Below are 26,830 nucleotides of genomic sequence, written 5' to 3'. Positions count from 1 at the left end.
TAAACGAGGGTGGCCCCCTCCCAGTTCTTGCTGGCGAGAATTTGATTGCGGAGGGGGGGAACTTTGGAGCAGGCCAAATTTTTTTGAGCCACATTGATTCCCTTCAAGTTTCTAGTCCTCAAGCACAGGCGTCAGTGACTACCAGAGGCTTCGGCCCTTTTGGGCAAGAAGCAGAGTTCATTCCTGGGGTATGAATTCGAGAGACGCCGCAGGGACCCACCCAGTGGTTAAATAAGGCGCAACTTTTTCCTCCCTAAAAGGGGCTGATAATTTGGGTGCAAGTCTAATACTCAGAATGTAGCTCTTTTTTTTCCAGCCCTAAGTAGCGGCTAGCGACCTTATCTTGCAGGCTCTTTCGCTGTTACTCTCTGCAAAGAATGTGTCCCAAGCCTTCAAGTCTTTGCAGGGTTTTTTTCCATTGCTTTACTTGATATGAATGTCTCTTCCCAGCCCTAACCAGGCGCTAACCATGTTCCCAGCTCTAACCAGGTTGCAGGCTCTTTCGCTGTTACTCTCTGCAAAGAATGTTTTCCAAGCCCTAAGTCTTTGCAGGGTTTTTTTCCATTGCTCTATTTGCTCCGAAAAGTTTCTTTCCAGGTAATAATGATGTTCCCAGCTCTAACCAGGTTGCAGGCTCTTTCGCTGTTACTCTCTGCAAAGAATGTTTTCTAAACCCTGTCTTTGTAGAGGTTTTTTATTTCATTCTCTACTTGCTCCAAATGTTTCTTCCCAGCCCTAACCAGGCGCTAACCATGTTCCCAGCTCTAACCAGGTTGCAGGCTCTTTCGCTGTTACTCTCTGCAAAGAATGTTTTCCAAGCCCTAAGTCTTTGCAGGGTTTTTTTCCCATTGCTCTATTTGCTCCGAAAAGTTTCTTTCCAGGTAATAATGATGTTCCCAGCTCTAACCAGGTTGCAGGCTCTTTCGTGGTTACTCTCTGAATAAAGTTTTTTTTTAAAAGCCTTTAACCATGGGATAAAGTCTGCGGAGAGGGGCGGCATACAAATCTGAATAATAAAAAATAAATAAAATAAAATAAATGTGCTGAAACTGACCGGACTAAGAACGCTGGCCAGAGGAATACCCGGTAAGCAGACCCTTTTCCCTATTTTCCTGCGTCTTATATTCCGAAAAGCCCCTTTTGATGGAGGCCAACGCAGAGGAGGCCACGCCTCTTCCCTGGGAAAAGGCCGCCCCGCCCTCACCCCGAGGTCCGTCCAGGCTTCTCCGCCAGGGGATGAGTAAGCCTCTTGGCCGGCCACCACTCACCTTCTCGGACGCCAGGCTCAGCGCCACCAGCAAAGACGTCAGCAAGAAGGAAAACCTAGAAAGAAAAACACAGGATCGGATTCTTCAAGGCCGCCGTTGCTGGAAGCCGTCGCATTTTGGGGGAAACGGCAGATGTGCCAGGCGTGGGATTTGGTGGCCAAACTGTACCAAACTTGGCCGCCTGCCTAGGCCTGCAGGATGCTCCAGGCGCAAAGCATGATGGGAATATCTCTGCTCAGGGAGGTTTTCCCCGGCTACGGCTTTGCTGAAAGAAATTCTCTCGGGCACCCCTCAGTCCATCTTGAGGAGGGGGCTCTCCAACGGTGGCCCCTTTAGCACGGGGGGCACTCCAGTTCCCAGCATAGCTGATGGGGAATTCTGGGAGCTGAGAGGCGAAATCTCTCAAGCAGGAAAAAAGGAAGGGGTACCACTTGGTGCTGACCCCTAGTCACGGCTGAACTGTGATCAAAATAAAAATAAAAATAAAGGGAAGACTTGAACCACACAACAGAATTCCAAGTGAATCAAGGTTCTGCAAAATCAAACTGTCCACTTAGGCAACCACACTGATTGACAGTCAATTTCGCCGGCTGTTGCGCAACTTTGTACAGAACAAAGGATTCCGTGAGAATATTTCATTCATTCAGACCTGGGATGTGTTATTGGAGGCTCCCTTTACTATTATTATTTTTTGAGCAGTATGTGTGTGTGTGTGTGACTTTATAGTTTAGCTCAGGGGTGGGTGGGCATCGTTTAGTTTAATGGGGTTTTACTGTTTTTAACTGTTTCACATTTGACTTTTATTGCACCGTTTTATCGTTGCAACTCGCCTTGATTCCCAGGGCAGTATGTAAGTCAATGAAATGAAATTGCAAAGCAAGCTTCTGGTCCTCATGAGGACAATCAGGGTACATGTGAAGGAGGAGAGGTTTCAACCGTTTTGAGAGCCCCCCAGAGTTCCTCCAAGCCCCCCTGCCTTTAACCCCCAAATATTTCCCCCAGCCTTACCTCCCAAGCCGGGTTGGGCTAGCTGCCCCCATGGCTTCTTGGGCCGTGTCCTGGGGTGGCAAAGAGAGGTAGCCCCCCTCGCTGGGTTAAGGTCCATCCTGGCCGTCCATCTCTTCCAGGCGTGGGGAGGGGAGCCCCCTTTTTTTCAAGAACCCTCTTTCAATCCCCTAAAAGAGCAACACGTTTAAAAAAAGAGATAGCAGGGCTTGAAAGTCAAATATCCAGAACCTGCAAAAGGCTTTAAATGTTGACTTACAGATTTTATGAAAAAAGGGAAGGGGGGATTGAGGTGGGGGGGAGGATTTGGCCAATGGATGGGGAGTGGGTGTGTTGGGGTTTTTTTTTTTTGGGGGGGGGGTGTCTTTCGTTTTAAAAGCTTTTGAACTTTCCTTCAACTTTCAACCTTGCGCTGACCTTCCGAGAGGGAAAGGAAGAGGAAATGAAGAAATTTCTCAAAAGGCTCCGGGAGAGAAGCCAGAGCTGCCTGGGGGGCCCCACTCCACCAGGAAAACCCCCAGACCCCAATGGGGGGGGCTTCTGTCACGTGAGACACCCCCCAGTGTAAGGCCTCCTGCAGAAAGTGGGCCAAGTCCCTCGTTTCTCTCTCTCTCTCTTTCTTTCGTTCTTTCTTTCTCTCTTTCTCTCTCCCTCTTTCTTTTTCTGTCTCTTTCTTTCTCTCTCTTTCTCTCTTTCTTTTTCTGTCTCTCTCTCTCTCTCTCTCTTTCTCTCTTTTTTTCTCTCTTTCTTTTTCTGTCTCTCTCTCTTTCTCTCCCTCCCTCTTTTTCTCTTTCTCACTGTTTCTCTCTCTCTCTCTCTATGTCTCTTTCTCTCCCTCTTTTTCTCTCTCTCTTTCTTTTTCTGTCTCTTTCTTTCTCTCACTTTCTCTTTCTCTCTCTCTTTCTTTTTCTGTCTCTTTCTTTCTTTCTCTCTCTATCTCTCTCTTTCTTTTTCTGTCTCTCCTTCTCTCCCTCCCTCTTTTTCTTTCCCACTGTTTCTCTCTCTCTCTCTCTATGTCTCTTTCTCTCTCCCTCTTTTTCTCTCCCTCTTTCTTTTTCTGTCTCTTTCTTTCTGTCTCTTTCTCTTTTTCTCTCTCTTTCCCTTTTTCTCTCTTTCTTTCTCTCTCTCTCTCTCTTTCTTTTTCTGTCTCTCTCTCTTTCTCTCCCTCCCTCTTTTTCTCTTTCTCACTGTTTCTCTCTCTCTCTCTATGTCTCTTTCTCTCTCCCTCTTTTTCTCTCTCTCTCTCTGTCTCTCTCTTTCTCCCTCTTTCTCTTTTTCTCTCTCTTTTTTCTTTCTTTCTTTCTCTTTCTTTCTCTCTTTTTCTTTTTCTCTTTCTCTCTCTTTCTCTCTCGAACTTCATAAACTCTCCTTCCCACCTTGAAATGGGCCCATAATCCCCACCCGGCCCATCTGGAGGCTTTTGCCCAGTGCCCACCCAGCTGCCCCTTGTGCTAACTTCAACACTGCCCCCCCCCCCAAGCTGGGGAATTAAACCTGCCATAATTTGTTTGTAGAAGGCAAAAATTCCTTCTTTCTACAAACGGGCACCAAGCGACCCTTCCAAGGAGGATAGGGGGGTCTCCTTCTACCACCACCACCCTTTAAAAAAAATAAACCTGTGCCATAGAGACACACCGGCCAGCGTTGCTACGGCCAGCCGGTCTTCTAACTGCAAAGTTTGGTCTCTGGCAGGCCTTTGTTTGTCCAGCCAGCCGGCCTTCTAATCTGTCCGGTGGTATTTTTATCCCGCTGGGAACCATGCAGAGTTTTCTTACGTTGCCCAGGATCGGATGTCCAGGCCAAATAGACCGGCCACATTCCTGCGTTATCTTTCCAGCAAGGGCCCAGACCGCAGTGGGAGGCTGCTCGAAGGTGGGTGGGAAAGGGGTGTGTGTGAGGGGGTCCTGACATGACCCTCAGGCCCAGATGACCCCTTTCTGCCATCTCCCTGGTGGTGCCCCACTGATCACCCTCCCACCCCCCAGATCCTGGCCGAGAGGGAAGAATTTCTCTCCCAGAATTTGCAACAAAGAATTTGCACGGAACTCACTACTGGACTCTGTAGTATCATAGAAGATGGACGGCAGAGAAAGACCCCCTGGTCCATCTCGTCTGCCCTTGTACTATTCCCTGTATATTTTATCTTAGGATGGATCTATGTTTATCCCAGCAGTTCCTGGGGCTTGACCAACCACGTCTGCTGGAAGTTTGTTCCAAGCATCTACTACTCTTTCAGTCAAATAATATTTTCTCATGTTGCTTCTGATCTTTCCCCCAACTAACTTCAGATTGTGTCCCCTTGTTCTTGTGTCCACTTTCCTATTAAAAACACTTCCCTCCTGGACCTTATTTAACCCTTTAATATATTTAAATGTTTCGATCATGTCTTTTTTTTTCCTTCTTTCCTTCATTCTTTCTTTTTTCTTCTTTCTTTCTTTTTTCTTCTTTGCTTCTTTCTTTTCCTTCTTTCCTTCTTTCTTTTCCTTTTTTCCTTCTTTCTTTCTTTTCCTTCTTTCCTTCTTTTTTCTTCTTTCTTTCTTTTTTCTTCTTTGCTTCTTTCTTTTCCTTCTTTCTTTCTTTTTTCTTCTTTCTTTCTTTCTTTTTTCTTCTTTCTTTTTCTTCTTTCTTTCTTTCTTTCCTTCTTTCTTTCCTTCCTTCCTTTCCTTTCCTTCCTTCCTTCCTTCCTTCCTCTTTTGCTTTGGAGAATAGCTTGACTCCTTGTTCTTTGTGGAAACCCTTGAGATACTGGAGGAATGCTATCATGTCTCCCCTGGTCCTTCTCTTTCTTTCCTTCCTTCCTTCTTTCCTTCTTTCCTTCCTTCCTTCCTTCCTTTCCCTTCTTCCTTCCACTTGGTTTTCCTAACCAGGAGGGGCTCTTGCAAGGCAGCTGATGGACCACCCAGGACAGGGATTCTCCTCAGCATCTGTTAACAGCTGGACAAGGAGCCCAGGCAAGGGAAGCCCCCCCACCCAGGGCAGAGGGAGTGACCAGACTGACCCCTGGACCAAAGCGGCAAGCAAGCAAGCCCCTCTCCAACTGCCTGACCCCACACACGGCCAGCCCCCCCCCCTTTGCTTTTGGCCCCCATCAACTTCTGTTCCCCCCTGCCACCCCAACACAACTCGGATTCCCGTCCTCGGCTGCGGTTGGAACTGCTGGCAAAGCCGGTAGCCACCGCAAAAAACCCCAGGAGGACGGCGCAGAAGCCGACGCAGCCAGGTTGGGGATTTTGGGGGGGGGGCTTCTCTCTCTCTCTCTCTCTCTCTCTCTCTCTCTCGCTGCTAAAAGTCAAAACAAACACCCGGCGGGTGGCAAACACAACTTCTGGCCTGGAGGCCTTTGTGGTCCAGTGAGCAGCTACCCCCCTCCCTCCCCCCTCCCTCCCCCCTCCCCTCCCCCTCCCTCCCTTCTTGGCTCTGCTAATTACAGTAACATTCCCTTCCACTGACTTCACTATTAGCCCGAGGGGGAGGCGGAGGAGGGGGGGGAAGAATGCTGATTTTTTAAAAAAAGCCATTTATCCCCCCTCCCTCCTTCCCTTCCCTTCCCTCTGCTTGGCGGGTTGGAGAGGCCGAAGGGAGGAGGAGGCTGCTAGGACGTCTGGACGATGGAACAAACCTTCCACAAACTTTAAGCAGAGTTGATGTCGCAATGAGGGTTGGTCCGTCAATGAACCAGAGTTAGTACAAAACAGAACAATGTTATTATACACAGATGGGCAAATAAACACAGCCCAAATATCATACACATACAATCCTAATGGTGGTTTGCAAAGCAGGTTATGGCACACAGGAAAATGTAATATACAGTAAATCTCTCTAGTACAAACTCCCCCAAGAGGAACATCGTTGGCTCCCTCTTGTGGCCAACCAGGAAATGACTACAGTCTTAAACTTACATCTTTAGCCTATGTATTGCAACACATAGGAAACGGGGCCGGAAAAGGCGGGGAGAAGCCTCTGTGGGGCCTCTCTAGGAATCTCCTGGGAGGAAACAGGGCCAGAAAAGGCGGGGAGAAGCCTCTGTGGGGCCTCTCCAGGAATCTCCTGGGAGGAAACAGGGCCAGAAAAGGCGGGGAGAAGCCTCGGTGGGGCTTTTCTAGGACTCTCCTGGGAGGAAACAGGGCCAGAAAAGGTAGGGAGAAGCCTCTGTGGGGCCTCTCTAGGAATCTCCTGGGAGGAAACAGGGCCAGAAAAGGTGGGGAGAAGCCTCAGTGGGGCCTCTCCAGGAATCTCCTGGGAGGAAACAGGGCCAGAAAAGGCGGGGAGAAGCCTCGGTGGGGCTTTTCTAGGACTCTCCTGGGAGGAAACAGGGCCAGAAAAGGTAGGGAGAAGCCTCCGTGGGGCCTCTCTAGGAATCTCCTGGGAGGAAACAGGGCCAGAAAAGGCAGAGAGAAGCCTCTGTGGGGCCTCTTTAGGAATCTCTTGGGAGGAAAGAGGGCCGGAAAAGGCGGAGAGAAGCCTCTGTGGGGCCTCTCTAGGAATCTCCTGGGAGGAAACAGGGCCAGAAAAGGTGGGGAGAAGCCTCAGTGGGGCCTCTCCAGGAATCTCCTGGGAGGAAACAGGGCCAGAAAAGGCAGGGAGAAGCCTCGGTGGGGCTTTTCTAGGACTCTCCTGGGAGGAAACAGGGCCAGAAAAGGTAGGGAGAAGCCTCTGTGGGGCCTCTCTAGGAATCTCCTGGGAGGAAACAGGGCCAGAAAAGGCAGAGAGAAGCCTCTGTGGGGCCTCTTTAGGAATCTCTTGGGAGGAAAGAGGGCCGGAAAAGGCGGAGAGAAGCCTCCGTGGGGCCTCTCTAGGAATCTCTTGGGAGGAAAGAGGGCCGGAAAAGGCAGGGGAGAAGCCTCCATGGGGCCTCTCTAGGAATCTCTTGGGAGGAAAGAGGGCCGGAAAAGGCGGAGAGAAGCCTCCGTGGGGCCTCTCTAGGAATCTCTTGGGAGGAAAGAGGGCCGGAAAAGGCGGAGAGAAGCCTCCATGGGGCCTCTCTAGGAATCTCTTGGGAGGAAAGAGGGCCGGAAAAGGCGGAGAGAAGCCTCCGTGGGGCCTCTCTAGGAATCTCTTGGGAGGAAAGAGGGCCGGAAAAGGCAGGGGAGAAGTCTCCGTGGGGCCTCTCTAGGAATCTCTTGGGAGGAAAGAGGGCCGGAAAAGGTAGGGGAGAAGCCTCCATGGGGCCTCTCTAGGAATCTCTTGGGAGGAAAGAGGGCCGGAAAAGGCGGAGAGAAGCCTCCGTGGGGCCTCTCTAGGAATCTCTTGGGAGGAAAGAGGGCCGGAAAAGGCAGGGGAGAAGCCTCCGTGGGGCCTCTCTAGGAATCTCTTGGGAGGAAACAGGGCCGGAAAAGGCAGGGGAGAAGCCTCCATGGGGCCTCTCTAGGAATCTCCTGGGAGGAAACAGGGCCTCCACCCTCCCTGTGGTTTCCCCAATCGCACATTATTTGCTTTTACTTTGATTCCTATGGGAAAAATTGCTTCTTCTTACAAACTTTCCTACTTAAAAACCTGGTCACAGAACGAATTAAGTTCGTAAGTAGAGGTACCACTGTATATTGTATTGTGCACATACCTACACACATTACACACAACACACACACACTGCTGAAGCTTTGTTTAAGTTTATATTTTTATCTGAGCGACTCATGCCATAAAATAACTAAATAAAGAGAACCAGCCCCCCCCCCTGCAAAGACCCTCCTTGAAGTCTCTGTAAAGGCTCCACCAGGAAGGACCCAGGGGGAGATAGCTGCAAAAAAGGTTCCATGAGCTCCGGAGGCTGATTTATTGCAAAGGCCTATTTCTTTACTTTTAAAATCTCATCACACTAAGCGGAGTAACACGACAGGAGAAGAATGTGGCTGAGTTAAATCAAGTTACAACAAAGTTGGGGGTTTTTTTTAGAGGATGGGCTGCTGGCTGGACTTGTCTTGAAGAGGGGCGAGGAGGGGCCGGAGAGGGGGTATGAGACAGGCTGGGGAACAGTCTCCTTTGCCTTGCAAATGGAAAAGAGAGAGAGGGGAAGGGAGGGAGGGAGGAAGAAAGAAAAAGAAAGAATGAAAGAATGAAAGAAGGAAGGAAGGAAGGAAAAAGAGAGAGAGAAGGAAGGGAGGGAGAGAAACAGAAAAAAGAAAGCAAGAGGGAGGGAGGGCGAGAGAGAAGGAAGGGAGAGAGACAGAGAGACAAAGAAAGAAAGAAAGAAAGAAAGAGAGGGAGAAAAAGAAAGAAGGAAGGAGGGAGAGAGAGGAAGGAAGGACGGAAGGAAGGAAGAGAAAAAATAGACAGAGAGAAGGAAGGGAGGGAGAGAAAGAAACAGAAAGAAAGAGAGAAGGAAGGGAGAGAGACAGAGAAAGAAAGAGAAAGAAAGAAAGAAAGAAAGGGAGAGAGGGAGAGAAGGAGAGAGAAAGAAGGAAGGAAGAAAGAAAGAAGGAAGAGCACAGTTTTAGCACACTTTGTAGAAGGAAAAACAAACTTCTAGTCCACATGGCTTACAATTCGGCTTGTTTACTTCTGGCGACCCGTGGAAGGGATCCGGCTTTGGCCCCTGGAATGTGCCGGCCTGGCTAATCCCTGCCAATGCAGCCCCGGCTGTGCTCCGGCCACCTGTGGGCCTCCTGGACTGTCCAGCCAGCTCCGGAGAAAGGCCACTTAGGCCCGCCGGACATTAGCTGACCTCCTGGAAAGTTCCTAGAAGTCCGTTTGTGACCCTCTGCCAGGTTCAGCCGTGGCTGGATCCTCTCCCCCCACCAGCTGTGGCTTTCCAGGATTTGGGGAGGGGCCTTCCCCGAGGCCTGGGATCAAGCGGATCCCCCGGCAAAGATCCCCAGGTCAGGGAAACAAAACCCAAGACAGATTCCGGAGGTGGGTTCACAATCACCAGGAGTGGAGGAGCCTTCCTCCTCCTCCTCCTCTTCTTCCTCTTCCCTCTCCTTCATCTTATCCCCCCCCTCTCCTTTTCCTCCTCTCCTTCCTCCTCTTTCTTGTCTTCCACTTCCTCCTTCCCCTTCTTCTTCATCTCCTCCTCTCCTTCTCTTCTTCCTCCTCCACCTCTCCTCCACTCCTCCTCCCATCCTTTTTCTTCTCCTTCCTTCTCTCCTTCTGTTCTTCCTCCTCCTCCTCCTCTTCCTCCCCCCCTCCCCACAGCCCCTTCCCCATATAGCCCGGACAAGAGAGAGAGGCTGACCCTCTGCAGGTTTCGGGTGGTGGGTTACAATTGACCTCCCCCACCCCCTCTGCTCTGCACTCCCACCCACTCAACCCCCCCCCCTTTTAAAACTGCACCCCTCCCCCCTTTTGCACAAGGGACAGAAACAACCCCCCACCCAGAAAACCCCCAGAGAGGTTTCACCAGCGTTGCAAGGCAGGAGAAGACAGCCTCTCTTTTTTTGTAGCTAAGCCTCTGCCTGCAGACTGCCCGTAAGACCCTCGTCCAAAGCCCCCAACCCCTTCCAAACGCCCACCTCTAAAGGATCCAGGCCTTTTGGGGGGGCTGTTTTCCAGCAAGGCAGCCCCCGCCCCACATTCCTAGCCTCTGCAGCTGCGGTCCAAGGGCCAAGGGATGCTTTGGGCGGTGGTAGGTCGTGCTTCTCGCTCGTCCAGGGAAGCCCTCCGGGGCCGGCCAGAGCTGGCAGGACATCCAGGCTCAGCTGACCTCCACACGGAAGCCCCCCGCCCACCCGTCACGGGAGGAAGGAATGTGATCCCCCCCCCTGGAGTGGGGGAGACCTGTGGGGGCCCCTCCCTCGCCCCTCCACCTGTGAAATCCCCCTGCTTTGGAGCTGGGCTTCACCCCATCCTCCGTTAAGCCCACCAGGTTCCCCCCGCCTTCCTGCTCCCTGGGATGACAGGCCCCATCATCCCCAGCCCTGCCACCATGAGCCATAGAAACATTGATGGCAGAAAAAGACCTCCTGGTCCATCTAGTCTGTCCATCGTCCAGTGTTGGAGCATTCACAACTTCTGGAGGCCAGCTGTTCCACTGACCAATTTTTCTAACTCTCAGGAAGTCTCTCCTTAGTTCTAAGTTACTTCTCATAATAATAATAATAATAATAATAATAATAATAATAACAACAACAACAACAACAACAACAACAACAACCACCACCACAAGAGCAATAGCAACAACAGCAACAACAACAACAGAGTTGGAAGTTATGAGTTAAGAAGCAGCCTTCCAGTATCTCAGGGGTGGCCCCAAAGAAGAGGGAGTCAAGCTATTCTCCAAAGCAAAAGAGGAAGGAGAGAAAGAAAGAAAGAAAGAAAGAAGGAAGGAGGGAAGGAGAGAAAAAAGGAGGGAAGGAAGAAAGAAAGAAAGAGGACCAGGGGAGACGTAATAGCAGCCTTCCAATATCTCAGGGGTGGCCCCAAAGAAGAAGGAGTCAAGCTATTCTCCAAAGCACCTGAGCGTAGGACAAGAAGCAATGGGTGGAAACTAAACAAGGAGAGAAGCAACTTAGAACCAAGGAGGAATTTCCTGACAGTCAGAATGGTTGATGAGTGGAACTACTTGCCACCAGAAGTTGTGAAGGCTCCAACACTGGACGTTTTTAAGCAGCTGTTGGATGACCATCTGTCTGAAGTCGTGTAGGGTTTCCTGCATAAGCAGGGGGTTGGACTAGAAGACCTCCAAGGCCCCTTCCAACTCTGTTGTTGTTGTTGTTGTTGTTATACAAAAACAGTACTACACAGCAAACAAGATTTATATGCTGGATTTCGTATCACAATATCACAAGCACCTAGGACTGGGCGATGTATTTTCGCATGATGCGCGCAGATCCAAGTACAGGGGCCTTTTGCAACTGATGGATTGTGTTGTTGTTGTTGTTATTATTATTATTATTATTATTAAGCCCCCCCGCCCCCAAATTCCTCTTGCTGGGGCAGGCTTCCATGCTCCCCACCCCGGGCTGACGAGAGGAGCCCCCACCCAACCCCTGAGCACCGCGCATTGCTTAGCAGTGAAGCAATGGGGAGCAGTGCGCGGAACAAAAGGGAATGGGGAGGGTCCCCCTGCAGCCTCCCAGCACGGGTGACCCCTCTGCTTCTCTGGGGGAAGCCCCAGCCCTCTGCAATGAGCCGTGGGGCAGGGAGGGGGCCCCACAACACGCTCTCTTACAGCTGCAGGGGAAGGAGGCGCATGGAGACCAAAACACCCCAGGTCGCCAAGTGATGAGTAATTGATTGTCCCGCATGAAACAGAGCCAGAAAATTTGGGTCAGAATCGCCCCCGTTTGATGCAGCGTCCAGCTGGACGGTCTCAGCCCGGAGACAAGCGTGGGAATGAGAGCAGCCCGGACAGATTCGGACAGAGCGCTTGGGGGGGCACTTCCAAATCACCTCCCACCCTCCCCACAACAAAGAATTCATCCCAAGCACCTGTGGCGCATTTACAGAAGGGAAGAGGCGGGAGAGGAGACTTTCAATTGGGGGGGGGAAGCATCCGTTCCTCGTTTGCCCCCCCCCCCCCCCGCAGGATCCGGTGGAAAAAAATGAACTCCCCAGTGTGGGAATTGTGCCAAATCCATCAACCCCACCCGGAGTCTTCGGAGGGGGGCGGCATACAAATCTAACAGATTACTATTATTATTATTATTATTATTATTTTATTATTATAATTATTATAATTATTATATTATTATTATTATTATTATTATTATTATTTATTATATTATTATTTTATTATTATTTATTATTATTATTATTATTAATTATTATTATTATATATCAACCCCCGCCAGGCATTTGAGCATTTGCAAATTAAGCTCCCCACTCCCCCATGCAAGAAAACCCCCCAGCAGTGGCATGGATTTATAGGGAATTTAATAATAATAATAACAACAACAACAACAACAGAGTTGGAAGGGACCTTGGAGGTCTTCTAGTCCAGCCCCCTGCTTGGGCAGGAGTCCCTACCACTACTTCAGACAGATGGTTATCCAACATCTTCCAGTGTTGGGGCATTCACAACTTCTGGAGGCAGGTAGTTCCACGGATTAACCCTTCTGACTATCAGGAAATTTCTCCTTAGTTTCCTGAGTTGCTTCTCTCCTTGTTTAGTTTCCACCCGTTGCTTCTTGTTCTACTCTCAGGTGCTTTGGAGAACAGCTTGACTCCCTCTTCTTTGGGGCAGCCCCTGAGATACTGGAAGGCTGCTATCCTGTCTCCCCTGGTCCTTCTCTCTCTCTCTCTCTTTCTTCCTTCCTTCCTTCTTTCTTTCCTTCCTTCCTTCCTCTTTTGCTTTGGAGAATAGCTTGACTCCCTCTTCTTTGGGGCAACCCCTGAGATACTGGAAGGCTGCTATCCTGTCTCCCCTGGTCCTTCTCTCTCTCTCTCTCTCTCTCTTTCTTCCTTCCTTCCTTCTTTCTTTCCTTCCTTCCTTCCTCTTTTGCTTTGGAGAATAGCTTGACTCCTTCTTCTTTGGGGCAACCCCTGAGATACTGGAAGGCTGCTATCCTGTCTCCCCTGGTCCTTTTTTCTTTAAACTAGACATAAACCCAGTTTGTGCAACTGTTCTTTGTCTGTTTCAGCCTCCAGTCCCCTAGTCCTCTTTGTGGCTCTTCCCTGCACTCTCTCTAGAGTCTCAACCTCCTTTTTGCATCGTGGCAACCAAAACGTTTTGCAAATATCCCAAGTGTGGCTTCACTAAGGCCTTACAAAGTGGTATTAACACTTCATGTGATCTTGGTTATGTGAATTGGAGTTCCCGAATTCCTCTCCACCAAAGAATAAGCTGGAAATTCCATCAAATGAAGTCCCTTGTGAGGATGCCCGATTGGCAAAGCTGGCACAGATTGTAAAATTGGACAGCTACACAACTCTTAATACACTGCTCAAAAAAATAAATAAAGGGAAACACTCAAAGAACACACCCTAGATCTGAATGAATGAAATATTCTCATTGAATATTCCATTTGCACAACTGTTCCATTTGCACAACAGCAGGTGAAATGGACTGTCCATCAGTGTCGCTTCCTAAGTGGACAGCTTGATTGCACAGAAGTTTGATTGACTTGGAGTTCTGTTGTGTTGTTTAAAGGTTCCCTTTATTTTTTTGAGCAGTATATAGATACACAGAAGGGAGGGATTCACACCTTCTACAAAACAAAGGATTTTGATTTGTGGTCAAGCTTATTGTGGACACCAGAAGGAACTTCCTTTGTTTAATGGGGAAAAAAACCTTTCATTTCTTTTTTCACACAACTCCTGTTGTTTTTGGCTATTTGTGCATTTGCCATGGCTGCGCTCTAGGCTACCACCGATCTCCACAACAAAACTAAACCCCCAAAAGGAACTCGAAAGTAGGAAAACAGCTTCAAGGGCTGGGAGACCCCCTGCCCCCCAACCCTTCTGAAAATAATAATAATAATAATAATAATAATAATAATAATAATAATAATTTATTAGATTTGTATGCCGTCCCTCTCCAAAAACTCGCACTGGCAAATTCCTCCCTCTCTCACTAAGACTTTAAAAGTGGGGAGATTTGGGGGGGGAGTAGGATAACCCTCCCCAAAACTTGGGTCTGCAAAGAGAAAGGACCTCACCCCCAAGTTAAAAAGCCCTTCGCAAGCCCCCACCCCCAAATTTTCAGCTCCCAAAGTTAAGGTCCAGGAGGGAGGAGTTTTGAATAGGGAAGTGAACCCAAAAACAAGGGGCCACAATCTGAGGTCAGTTGGGGCAAAGATCAGAAGCAACGGGAGGAAATATGATTTGACTGAAAGAGGAGTAGATGCTTGGAACAAACTTCCAGCAGGCGTGGTTGATCAATCCAGGGTAACTGAATGTAAACATGCCTGGGATAAACATAGATCCACCCTAAGATAAAATATACAGGAAATACAGTATAAGGGCAGACGAGATGGACCAGGGGGTCTTTTTCTGCCGTCAGACTTCTTTGTTTCTATGAATGAAGGAGGAAGGAAAGACGGAAGGAAGGAAGGAATGGGGAAGGGAGGGAGGAAGGAAGGAAGAGAAAGAAGAAAGGAAGGAAGAATCCACAGGAACTGAATGTAAACATGCCTGGGATAAACCTAGATCCATCCTAAGATAAAATACAGGAAATAATATAAGGGCAGACTAGATGGACCAGGGGGTCTTTTTCTGCCGTCAGACTTCTATGTTTCTATGAATGAGGAAGGGAGGGAGGGAGGAAAGAAGGAAAGAAAGAAACAGAAGGAAGGAAGGAAGGAAGGAAAGAAGGAAGAAGGATCCACAGGAACTGAATGTAAACCTGCCTGGGGTAAACACAGATCCATCCTGAGATAAAACACAGGAAATAAGGGCAGATGAGATGGACCAGGGGGTCTTTTTCTACCGTCCATCTTCTGTGTTTCTAAACTTGTCTGAAGGGAGAAACGTGTAGCTTTGCACCCAATCCTTCCATGCAAGGGGCCCTTTCACAAGTGTTTTAAAGTTCAGAAAAGAGCGGGGACCCCATGTTAAGGCTTCCTTGCCTGCCCCCCCCTCCCAAAATCCTTTCCAGGGAAAAGGAGCCAGAGCAAAACTCTCTTGCCAGAGGCAGTCTACCTACGAAGGACTAAGGAAAGCATGGGGCCCAGGTACACGCCCGAGTTGTTGTTTTGTGGCGGGGTGGGGGTGGGAGGGCTAATAAACCCCCTTGGGAGGCTGGAGAGAGGAAGAGAAGACCCTCCCTCGTGCCCCCCCCCCATTAAAATAGCAAGATGACATTTTGCAAGCCTCCCGCTCACATTACAGAGCTGCAAAGATCAACTCCCACCTTCATTGCACACACACACACACACACACACACACACACACACGCGGCAGAGTGTGTTTGTGTGTGTGTCCCTGCCTCGTGCTCCCCCCCCCGAAATTCTCCAAGCCCCCCCCCCCCTTCCTCTCCCGGGTGGTCCCTTCAAAGCCCGGGCAAAAGAATGCCCCATTGATGCTGGTCCAAACGACGGGCGCCGTGCAACGCAGCCCCCCCCGCCTCCCCCCCTGTCAAAGCCTCACGCGGAATGTCAGGAGGGGCCCAGTGCCTTCAACAGCCCCCCGCCTGCCCCTAAGGCCCCCCCACCCTTCTTTTTTGGCCAACTTTTGTTTTGCTGCTTCTTGCAAAGACCTGAGGAAGGGGGGGGGAGGGGGGAGACACCAGGTGAAAATGGGGGGGGGATTTCCTTAGGAGCCCTGGGGGCCTGGAGAGAGAGAGATGGTAGATAGATCGGTAGGTAGGTAGGTAGGTAGGTAGATAGATAGATAGATAGATAGATAGATAGATAGATAGATAGATAGATATAGATAGAGAGAATGGTGGATAGATAGATAGCTCCTATGTAGCTTCTGCTCTGGCAATCTCTCACTACTCACCAGAGCTTACAAAACCTTTGCCAGACCCATCCTTGAATACAGCTCATCTGTCTGGAACCCATTCCACATCTCGGACATTAACACCCTTGAAAATGTCCAAAGAGACTTCACCAGAAGAGCCCTTCACTCCTCCACTCGAAACAGAAGACCCTACGAAAATAGACTGACAATCCTGGGTCTAGAAAGCTTAGAACTACGACGCCTAAAACACGATTTGAGTATTACCCACAAGATCATATGCTGCAACGTCCTACTGGTCAACGACTACTTCAGCTTCAACCGCAACAATACAAGAGCACGCAACAGATTCAAACTTAATATGAACCCCTCCAAACCTGACTGTAAAAAATACGATTTCAACAACTGAGTTGTCGAAGCGTGGAACTCATTGCCGGACTCCATTGTGTCTCAACCCCTGACCCCCAACATTTCTCCCTTAGACTCTCCATGATTGACCTCTCCAGGTTCCTTAGAGGTCAGTAAGGGGCGTTCATAAGTGGACTGGTGTGCCTTTCGTCCCCTGTCCAATTGTCTTTCCTTTCTCTCACCTATCTTATATATTCTCTTCCTTTCATATATCCTCTCCTCTAAGTTCACTTTACCCTTATATATATTATCACATGTCTATTTTTCTTCCTATGTATTTGTGTATTGGACAAACGAACAAACAAACAAACAAACAAACAAACAAACAAACAAACAGATAGATACAAGATAGATAGATAGATAGATAGAAAGAGAGAAAGATAGATAGATAGATAGATAGATACAAGATAGATAGATAGATAGATAGATAGAAAGAGAGAAAGATAGATAGATAGATAGATAGATAGATAGATAGATAGATAGATAGATAGATAGATAGATAGATAGATAGATATAGATAGAGAGAATGGTGGATAGATAGATAGCTCCTACGTAGCTTCTGCTCTGGCAATCTCTCACTACTCACCAGAGCTTACAAAACCTTTGCCAGACCCATCCTTGAATACAGCTCATCTGTCTGGAACCCATTCCACATCTCGGACATTAACACCCTTGAAAATGTCCAAAGAGACTTCACCAGAAGAGCCCTTCACTCCTCCACTCGAAACAGAAGACCCTACGAAAATAGACTGACAATCCTGGGTCTAGAAAGCTTAGAACTACGACGCCTAAAACACGATTTGAGTATTACCCACAAGATCATATGCTGCAACGTCCTACTGGTCAACGACTACTTCAGCTTCAACCGCAACAACACAAGAGCACGCAACAGATTCAAACTTAATATGAACCCCTCCAAACCTGACTGTAAAAAATACGATTTCAACAACCGAGTTGTCGAAGCGTGGAACTCATTGCCGGACTCCATTGTGTCTCAACCCCTGACCCCCAACATTTCTCCCTTAGACTCTCCATGATTGACCTCTCCAGGTTCCTTAGAGGTCAGTAAGGGGCGTACATAAGTGGACTGGTGTGCCTTTCGTCCCCTGTCCAGTTGTCTTTCCTTTCTCTCACTTATCATATATATTCTCTTCCTTTCATATATCCTCTCCTCTAAGTTCACTTTACCCTTATATATATTATCACATGTCTATTTTTCTTCCTGTGTATTTGTGTATTGGACAAACGAACGAACAAACAAACAAACAGATAGATACAAGATAGAAAGATAGATAGATAGAAAGAGAGAAAGATAGATAGATAGAAAGATAGATAGAAAGATAGATAGATACAAGATAGATAGATAGATAGATAGATACAAGATAGATAGATAGATACAAGATAGATAGATAGATAGATAGATAGAAAGAGAGAAAGATAGATAGATAGAAAGATAGATAGATAGATACAAGATAGATAGATAGATAGATAGAAAGAAAGATAGATACAAGATAGATAGATAGATATATAGATAGAAAGATAGATAGAAAGATAGATAGATAGATAGATAGATACAAGATAGATAGAAAGATAGATAGATAGATAGATAGATAGATAGAAAGAAAGATAGAAAGATAGATAGATACAAGATAGATAGAAAGATAGATAGATAGAAAGAAAGATAGAAAGATAGATAGATAGAAAGAAAGATAGATAGAAAGATAGATAGATAGAAAGAAAGATAGAAAGATAGATAGATAGAAAGATAGATAGATAGATACAAGATAGATAGAAAGATAGATAGAAAGATAGATAGAGAGAGAGAGAGAGAGAGAGAGCAATGGGTGGATGGAGAGAGAGAGATTTCAGATAGGTGCAGTTGATAGACAGACAGACAATGATAGACAGATGGCAGATAGACAGAAGCGCCCCCCCTCCGGGGTTATATCCCTCCCTCCCTCCCTCCCTCCCCTCTGGGGGGCCCGGGGGAGCAGCCGGGCCGGGCGGCGAGGGGTCGGAAGCGGCGCCCACCTACCTGCCATCCCAGGTGGCCCGAGCGCTGCGCCTCCTTCCCGCCGACTCTCTGCCGGGCTGCGGCGCTCACCCTCCCGCCGGACTCCAGGCCCCTCCTCCTCCCCCGCCCCCTGGCCCGCCCCGCCAAGGCCCCGCCCACCAGGCGCGGGGGGGGACACAGAGAGAGAGAGAGAGAGGAAGGAGCCCCTCCCTCCCCCCCTCCCCCCTCCACGTGGGCCTCCCCCCGCCCGCCGCCCGAAGGAGCCAACGCGGAGGGGGCGCTGCCTTGCAAGCGGGCGCCTCTGAATCCCGGCCACGCCCCCCCCCCCCCTGAGCCCCAGCCAGCACTGCGGGGCCGGCGGAGGGGGAAGCGGGCCGTCTGGATGCCCGGCCTTTGCCCGGAGCCCCCTCCTTGGTTGTTCCCTCGTGGCTTATTTGACCCCGGTGGCCATCATGAAGTGCTTTTACCTCAGGATTTACCTCAGGATGAACGTGTCTCTCTCTCTCTCGTGTGCACCGAAGACAAATAAATCCATTGCGTCTCCAATCACACTTGGCCAATAAAGAATCCTATTCTAATTCTTCATGACAACATCTATTCTATTCTAGAAACATTCTAGAAACGTAGGAACATAGAAGGTTGAGGGCAGAAAAAGACCTCCTGGTCCACTTCCTCTGCCCTTATAATGTTTACTGTGTATTTTATGTTAGGATGGATCTATGTTTCTCCCAGGCATGTTGATTGACCGACCACGTCTGCTGGGAGTTTGTTCCAAGCATCTACCCCTCTCTGTCAAATAATATTTTCTCACATTGCTTCTCATCTTTCCCCCAACTGACCTCAGCTTGGGCCCCCTTCTTCTGTTCTATTCTATTCTATTCTATTCTATTCTACGCAGTCTATGGAGAGGGGTGGCATACAAATTGAATAAATTATTATTATTATTATTGTTATTGTTATTATTCTATTCTGTTCCATTCTATTCTATACAAATGTCTCTTTTTCTTTCATGTCCACTGAGGGCATCTGCACCAAAGGCAAATTCCTTCTGTGTCCAATCACACTTGGCCAATAAAATAATTCTATTCTATTCTCCATTCACACACACCCCCAAAAAAACCCCCTTCTGGGAGGGGGAAGAAGCAGAACCCGGCAGGGGGGGTGTCGAGTGTTGGCTGAGGCTCCTGAGCGGAGGGGCTCACTTGGCCCTTTGGGGAAAGTGGCTGACCTCTCTCTCTCTCTCTCGTGCTCAGCATCCTCACCTGGTGCAGTCTACCTGCAGAGGTGGCAGAATGCGATGGGGAGGTGGCCGGAGGGTCACCAGAGGCAGCCTGGGTCCTCGGTGCTGCACTTTCTGAGCCAGAGAGATAATCTATTCTTTTAAATCTCATTTATTTGACTTCTAGGACGCCCAATCCCAATGGCACTCCAAATTTTGGACCCTCAAAAGCAACAGGGACCGTATCCCAGCGGCCAGTTAGATCCCACAGAGTGGACCTTCTCCAGGTCCCGTCGGCCAGACAATGTCCTCCGGCGGGGCCTTAGGGGAAGAGCCTTCTCTGTGGTGGCCCCGGCCCTCTGGAACGAACTCCCTCCGGAGATCCGTACTGCCCCCCTCCCTCCCGATCTTTTGTAAAGCTTTCAAAACCCACCTCTGCCGGTGGGCATGGTGGGGCCGTGAGTGATGAGACCATCTCCGGCCGATACGAGATACAATTGGATTGGATGAATGGGTGTGAGTCTACACGGGGTCTTTTTTTAAATGTTTTAGTAATTTTTCATATTTTTATAGTTATTACATTTCATATATATTGCTATATTTAACGTCATGCATCACCCTGAGAAGGGCAACATAGAAATCTAATAAAGAAAATAATAAATAAACAACCGGCCATTCATGAGGCCAAACGTCCCCTGGCCGTGTCCTGCAGCTGACCTTCGGATCAAGGGGTCCTTGTCTCTGTCCAGCATCGGAAAAAGCAGCTTTCTCCAACTCTCTGTGATCTGCAGGAGCCCGCATAGAGCTCGGCCTGTTCCTTGCCTTCTTCTCCCCAGGAGGAAAAATGGGGTGGGAGAGGGTGACGGGGGTCCCTCATTGGCCAAGGAAGCCCCCCCTCTCCTCCAGGCAGACTTTTGGGGCGAGGGAAGTTAGAAGCTGGACCGCTTGGCCTTCTGAAAGAGTCCGGCAGTGGAGCCCACACAAGACTCCAGAAAAATTGGGCCAAGCCTCCCTCCCCATTTCTCAATAATAATAATAATAATAATAATAATAATAATAATAATAATAATAATAATAATAATAACAACAACAATTTATTAGATTTGCATGCCGCCCTTCTCCAAAAACTCAAACTTATTCCCAGCCCTGTTTCAACTCCCCAAAGGGAAAAGGGGGTCCGATTACCAGGAGGATAAATATTTGATTATTTTTTTAAAAACTTATTGAGTATCAACATTAAAAAATACATTTAAAGCACAGCATCACAAACTTCAGACCAACTCATACAAATATAACCTTGAAACACAGGAGGATAAAGAATACCAGAAGATAAAGAAATAATCCAGAAAGTATACGACTGGGCAGAAATGGATCGGCCAACCAAGTTCTTGTCCAGGCACTCAATATTTTAGGGTTTTGTTCGCAATGTTGCTTGTGTGTCTAAAGTTTGCATCGATCGGTGTCATTTGGAAGTTATGTGAAAAGTTTGTTTTCAGGCCAGTACCTGAAATCATTGTTGAACAATCTTCTTTTTGAATAGTATTTATAGTTTGTTTCCTTTGTCGTGGCCAGTGGTAGCATTCCTCCCAGCCCTTGTGGAAGTCCGTTCCCTCCTCCTCCGCCCTTCTGCCCCACCGTGCCATGTTTTGGGAGCCCGGCTGAGATTTGGCAAGGCAGACCCCTACTTGTGGGCCGGGAAGGAGAACGGGTGGATAAGCTTTGGGGTTGCTGATGACCCACAGACGGCCACGTAATTGCAAGGCGGAAAAAAACCCCAGAACCACAGTGGCCTGTGGGAGAATTTGGAGCCCAAAGGAACAGGTGGCTGACGGGGGGCAGGCGGATACGAACGCCTCTGTTCCGGAAACTGAATAACCATAATAATATTTAGGAATACCTGGAGATCAAATTCCAAACACCTGGGGGAGAGCAGGGGGAGGATGAGGGGGCAGAGGGAGGCAGCCTCTCATTTCACCCAAAGTTGGCACGGGATCCATCCTTGTGAAGATAATAATCTCCCAACGGACAATATGGTTGTTATAAGTAAATTTATGGACTGTGTCGAAATGTCCAGGCTTAGATTTGAACTACAAATAAACAAGAGGAAAACTTTGGGAAAACTTTTACAAATGGTGGCTTGATACCAGAAGAAACAACCAACAAATAGGTAAATAACACATGGACATAACTGATCACTGCAAATAACATACTGAAAACGTAAATAATTGATATACGGACTAGATAAAGTCATTACGAGATACATAGAGTTTGCTTTTTGATTCACCAGAGATGATTAACGGTGTATCCGTTTTTTCTCTTTTCTTTTGTCTCTCTTTCTTCCTTTTCGCTTTCTTCTTTTTTCCCCTCCCTTCTTTCTTCTCTTTTCTTTTCTATTTGTATGTTTTCATCATTGTTTATTGTTCTTTCTGAATTGTACCGTTGTTTTATTTGTGAATAAAATTATTTTTAAAAAACTTAAAAAGCAGATGGCATCTCGTCAACCGTTGGGGCTTTTAAAAAAATATTTTTTCTTAAATATAAACATTAAAAAGGACATTTAAACATTAAACCACAAACTTCAAACAAACCTATACAGACATAATATACAAACAAACAAACAAAAAAGTGACAAAAACAATAACCTTCTAACTATGTTTACTGTAAAATATAACTACTGAAGTTTGTTATATTTCCATGTCAATTCTAGTACGTTAAACTGTATTTCTTCTACAGTTTTCAGTCTATTCCACCATTAATATCACATTTCATTATATACAATAATTCTAATTTTACTATAATAAATCTCTTTATTTATCCTACCACATTTATTCCTTTCTATATCTATAACTCTCTATATCTATAACTATATATATTTTACATTCCCTCTATTGCCAACTTTTGACCACCCGCCTAGCTTCCTCGAAGAACAGAACTTTCCCCCAAACCCAAATAAATTCCTGGCTGGCATTTTCTTCTCTCGAAGGGCCTGGCTGGCCTCAGGGAAGAGAGGGGGATGGGGAGGTCATCTGGACGCACCCGCCAGCCCTTCCCTCCCTCCAGTTCAAGACCGGGCATGAAAAATTCCTGGCGCCAGCGAAGCCCCGAAAGTCCCCTGGAGGCTGGTGACTCAGGCCCTCTCTATTTCCTGGGAAGTCAGAAATGGGCTAAGATTAGACTCGGTGGGTGGCCTTCACGCCAATCAAAGGCACCCCTTTATCCGACAGCTGTCTTGCCCCTTCGCCAGCCTCTGACCCCCTTCTACCCTCTGGGGAAAAGAAACAGCACTTTGTACATGCTCTGGTCCAGAGTTTGAGATGCCAAGCGCCTTGTGAGGCTGGCCAACCTCCAGCCCTTTGCGGCCTTGCCCGCCTGGGACCGATCCACACACCCACCTGCCCACCCGACAGGTGTTTGCCCCCTCATCCCCCCGCTGCCAAACCAAGTGCCCTGGGCTTCCATCTGCCTGCCAGCTCCTTATTTGGAGACCAGTCCCAAAGCTGACTGGTCAATGTTTTGGCAACTCATTTGAGCCGGTTGCTTAGCTGGGTTTATTTTGGTCTGTTTTGTTTCTTGGCTTCAAGGAAAGCTGTGAGTTTTCTCGTACAAAGTTCTATTTTGGGTGCGTTTATTTCGAGGTTGGTGGTGGGGCATTGGGGACATAATCACCCAAATTCAGGAAGGGTCAAGTAAAACGAGCAGGAAGGAAGAGGGAGGTGGTGATCCCCTTATATAGAGCGCTGGTCAGACCACATTTGGCATAATACTGTGTCCAGTTCTGGAGACCTCACCTACAAAAAGAGATGGATAAAATTGAACGGGTCCAAAGATGGGCTACAAAAAGGGTGGAAGGTCTTAAGTATAAAACGTATCAGGAAAGACTCAATGAACTCCATCTGTAGAGTCTGGAAGACAGAAGGAAAAGGGGGGACATGATTGAAACATTTAAATATGTTAAAGGGTTAAATAAGGTTCAGGAGGGAAGTGTTTTTAATAGGAAAGTGAACACAAGAACAAGGGGACACAATCAGAGGTGAATTGGGGGAAAGGTCAGAAGCAAAGTGAGATCAGAAATATTATTTGACTGAAAGAGTAGTAAATGCTTGAAACAAACTTCCAGCAGACATGGTTAGTAAATCCACAGTCACTGCCTGGGATAAACATAGATCCATCTTAAGATAAAATGCAGGAAATAGTATAAGGGCAGACCAGATGGACCAGGAGGTCTTTTCCTGCCCTCAATCTTTTGGGGACCTTAGAAGTCTATGTTTCTAGGGTCCACGAAACTGGGTCCCAAAAGATCCCAACTCCAACGCAGAAAATAGATCAGATTTCTAGGGGGAGAGTTCAACTCTCCTGTTCTAAGAGTAGGTGGTGTGTATTTTTCTCCCCAAGACATTCCCCTTGGTGCAGGAGAGCGAGCGGATAGCAATCTGATTTTATTTTCTACTGGGCTATTTCAGCCTCTTAAACGTTGCTCTTCCTGCCCAGTTCCTTTAGAACTTGAGAAGAAGATAAACATCAAAGCGGCTTTTACCCAGAGAGAAAACTTGGAAGGACAAACAAGTAGGAGATGAAAACAGGTCGGGGCCTTTTCTTACCACCCCCACCCCCGGGAAATCTACTTTGCCTTCCGGCAACGCCGGTGATTACAAACCAGAGACTCTTGTGCTCACTTGGACCAAAAATTCAGTCCCCCCCCAGCTCTTCTCTGCACCCACAAAAGGACCAGCGTCCTCCCTCCCCCCAGGATTGGACCCTCAAGGCCCTCAACGCCAGGGACTAGGAACTTGAAGGCTCTGTAAAAATATTTAAGGCAGCCACCCGTTTGTAGGAGAGAAGCAACTTAGAACTAAGGAGGAATTTCCTGACAGTCAGAACGGTTGATTAGTGGAACAGAAGTTGCCTCCAGAAGTTGTGAATGCCCCAACACTGGAGGTTTTGAAGCAGATGTTGGATGAACATCTGTCTTGAGTAGTGTAGGGTTTCCTGCCTAAGCAGAGGGTTGGGCTAGAAGACCTCCAAGGTCCCTTCCAACTCTGTTGTTGTTGTTGTTGTTGTTGTTATTATTAAATAAGCAATTCCATCCATTTTTTCTTAAAAAAAGACAAACTCAACCCTTCAATTGAGAAGCAAACGTTCTCCTGGGAGGACTTAGACACTCTGTAGAATTCCTTGGGCACCAAGCCAGAGGCTCGTAGGGGGAAACATTGGGCCGTATGAAATGTAAAATAAACCAATTTCCTATTAATAATATTTTTCCCTTTCTTCCTCTCCCTTCACATTCTGGCCGAAGGAATTCTTTCCAGGCAGAGCAGTTCATTGAAAACATCCCCTTAAAAAGGAACGAGAATAAAATGTATAACTTTCCACGTTGCTGCGCTGTGTTTTCCCCCTAATGACGGCAAACGGCCCTTTGCCCCTTGTTTTGGTTGCTCGTTTTCATTCGTGCAACGAGAGGAAATTAAAGAGGGCAAGATCAAAAGAGAACAGACGCCTTCTTAAGGGTTTCATCCCAGTTATTCGTGGTGGCTAAATCACTCTCGTTAGCCATTCCAGAAAATAAAAAATAAAAATAAACCAGAAGTCCATTCCCGATTGCCAGATGAAATTAAACACCCGTTTTATGCTCCTTCCTTCCACAGACAGCTACAGATTTATTGGTTCTAATATTTACATTTGGTAGAAACGCAGCCTTTGGTTTAATTGTGGGGCTGAGGCTTCTGTCGTTCCAGAAGGTTTGTGAAATTGCAAATTACCTCTTTTCTGGCTGGTTTAAATTATGTCAGTTATTGGTTTAGCTTCTTCTGGGTATTTTTTTTAATCCTCCCAAATTCTCTGGCTGTTAAAAGCAACTTCAGAGAAAGAACATAGCAGATTGACAGTCTTTTATCTCAGGGTGGATCTATGTTTCTCCCAGGCATGTTTGAATTCAGTGACTGTGGATTGAACAACCATGTCTGCTGGACGTTTGTGCCAAGCCTCTACTCCTCTTTCCATCAAATAATCTTTTCTCCCGTGGCTTCTGATCTTTGCCCCAACTAACCCCAGATTGTGTCCCCTTGTTCTTGTGTTCACTTTCCTATTAAAAACACTTCCCTCCTGGACCTTATTTAACCCTTTCACATTATTTAAATGTTTCGATCCTGTCCCCTCTTTTCCCTTCTGTCCTCCAGACTAGACAGATTGAGTTATTATTATTATTATTATTATTATTATTATTATTATTATTATTATTATGGTTATGGTGATGGTGATGATGATGATGATGATGATAATAATAATAATTTTTTAAAATTTTTATTTATTGGATTTGTATGCCGCCCCTCTCCGTAGACTCGGAGCAGTTTATTGAAAACATCCCCTTAAAAAGGAACGAGAATAAAATGTATAATTTTCCACATTCCACATTATTATTATTATTAATAATAATAACAATAATAATAATAATAACAAAAATAATAATGGGACTTTTCTGCTATAGTTCATTAAGTCTTTCCTAACAACAGTCCACAACCTGACCACCAACACCACTGAATTCAGAAATGCCCTTTTCTCTATGACCGGCGTCCTTTGGCACGCATTCAACCCTGGATCTTGAGGTCTAGTAACCAGAACCGAGAACTAAATCAAATACGTCTGAACAGGCGAATAAAAACCAGCAGGATTCCTAGCTTCAGCAGTTTCAGGCTCGAATGTATGTGGCAGTGTCGAATGTTTGTGACTGTAAATATTTCCCGGGCGTATCAATTTAAACACGTCCGTCTGTGCTGCTGAGGTTTTTTCCTTGCTGTCCGGCCAAATTCCAGCTGCCAAAAAGGCCATTTGCACTTCCCTGGGTTTAAACAAGCCGCTGCTTTTCCAGAACTGGAGCAAACCAGAACAACCCACTCACTTGACCGTCTCCAAGTGCTCACGAGGACAGCCGTTGCCCCCCCCCATCCAGACTTAATCATTTGGGACCCCCAAGGGCTCCATGCCAAGGAAAGTCTCCAAAGAGCCACTTTGAAAGTCACCCACAAACACAAACACACACACAAAACGTGCACGGCCGCGGGGCCTCTCTTTGGCAGCCAGAGCTGGGGTGGGGCTGGGAGATTAGCGGCTCGCTTGGAAACACCCCCCCCCTCCACCTTTCCATCCAATGTGACCTGGCAGAGAGCGAGATGGGGGCCAGCCTCACATGGAAAAACTTTGTGCAAGCGAATGTTGCGCGACTGACGCCAAGCCCAAGCGAAGAGGCCGTTCCAGACCCCGTTTTGTTAAGGGGGGGAGAGTGGGGTGGATGGTCCGTGTAAACAAGGGGGCGGAGGGGGGGGTTTAGTCTCCAAATCCTTGTTCTGGGGATCAGCATGAGGGGAGAACATTGGAGAGGTTGGGAAGGTTTTTTTTAAACAAGTTTGGTAAAAGTTTGAAGGACAAAGTACAGTGGTGCCTCTACTTAAGACCTTAATTCGTTCCGTGACCAGGTTCTTAAGTAGAAAAGTTTGTAAGAAGAAGCAATTTTTCCCATAGGAATCAATGTAAAAGCAAATAATGAGTGTGATTGGGGAAACCACAGGGAGGGTGCAGGCCCTGTTTCCTCCCAGGAGATACCCAGAGAGGCCCCACGGAGGCTTCTCCCGGCCTTTTCCGGCCCTGTTTCTT

At 47.4% G+C, this 26,830-nt stretch overlaps 1 long non-coding RNA gene across 1 annotated transcript; it reads right to left on the bottom strand.

The window, feature by feature from the left end:
- Window positions 1-1,267: 1,267 nt before the first annotated feature.
- On the bottom strand, window positions 1,268-18,076 carry LOC139175399 (uncharacterized). Its single transcript, XR_011560522.1, has 3 exons — window positions 17,989-18,076; window positions 2,277-2,443; window positions 1,268-1,323 (listed from the first exon to the last, which is right to left on the bottom strand). It is a non-coding gene; the product is annotated as an uncharacterized lncRNA (long non-coding RNA).
- Between the last annotated feature and the right edge of the window lie 8,754 nt (window positions 18,077-26,830).

The sequence above is a fragment of the Erythrolamprus reginae genome, chromosome 13 (assembly GCF_031021105.1).
Source record: "Erythrolamprus reginae isolate rEryReg1 chromosome 13, rEryReg1.hap1, whole genome shotgun sequence".
Classification (NCBI taxonomy): Eukaryota; Metazoa; Chordata; class Lepidosauria; order Squamata; family Dipsadidae; genus Erythrolamprus; species Erythrolamprus reginae.
Note: the sequence above shows the minus strand (reverse complement) of the source record. Positions and strands in the feature narration are given on the sequence as shown.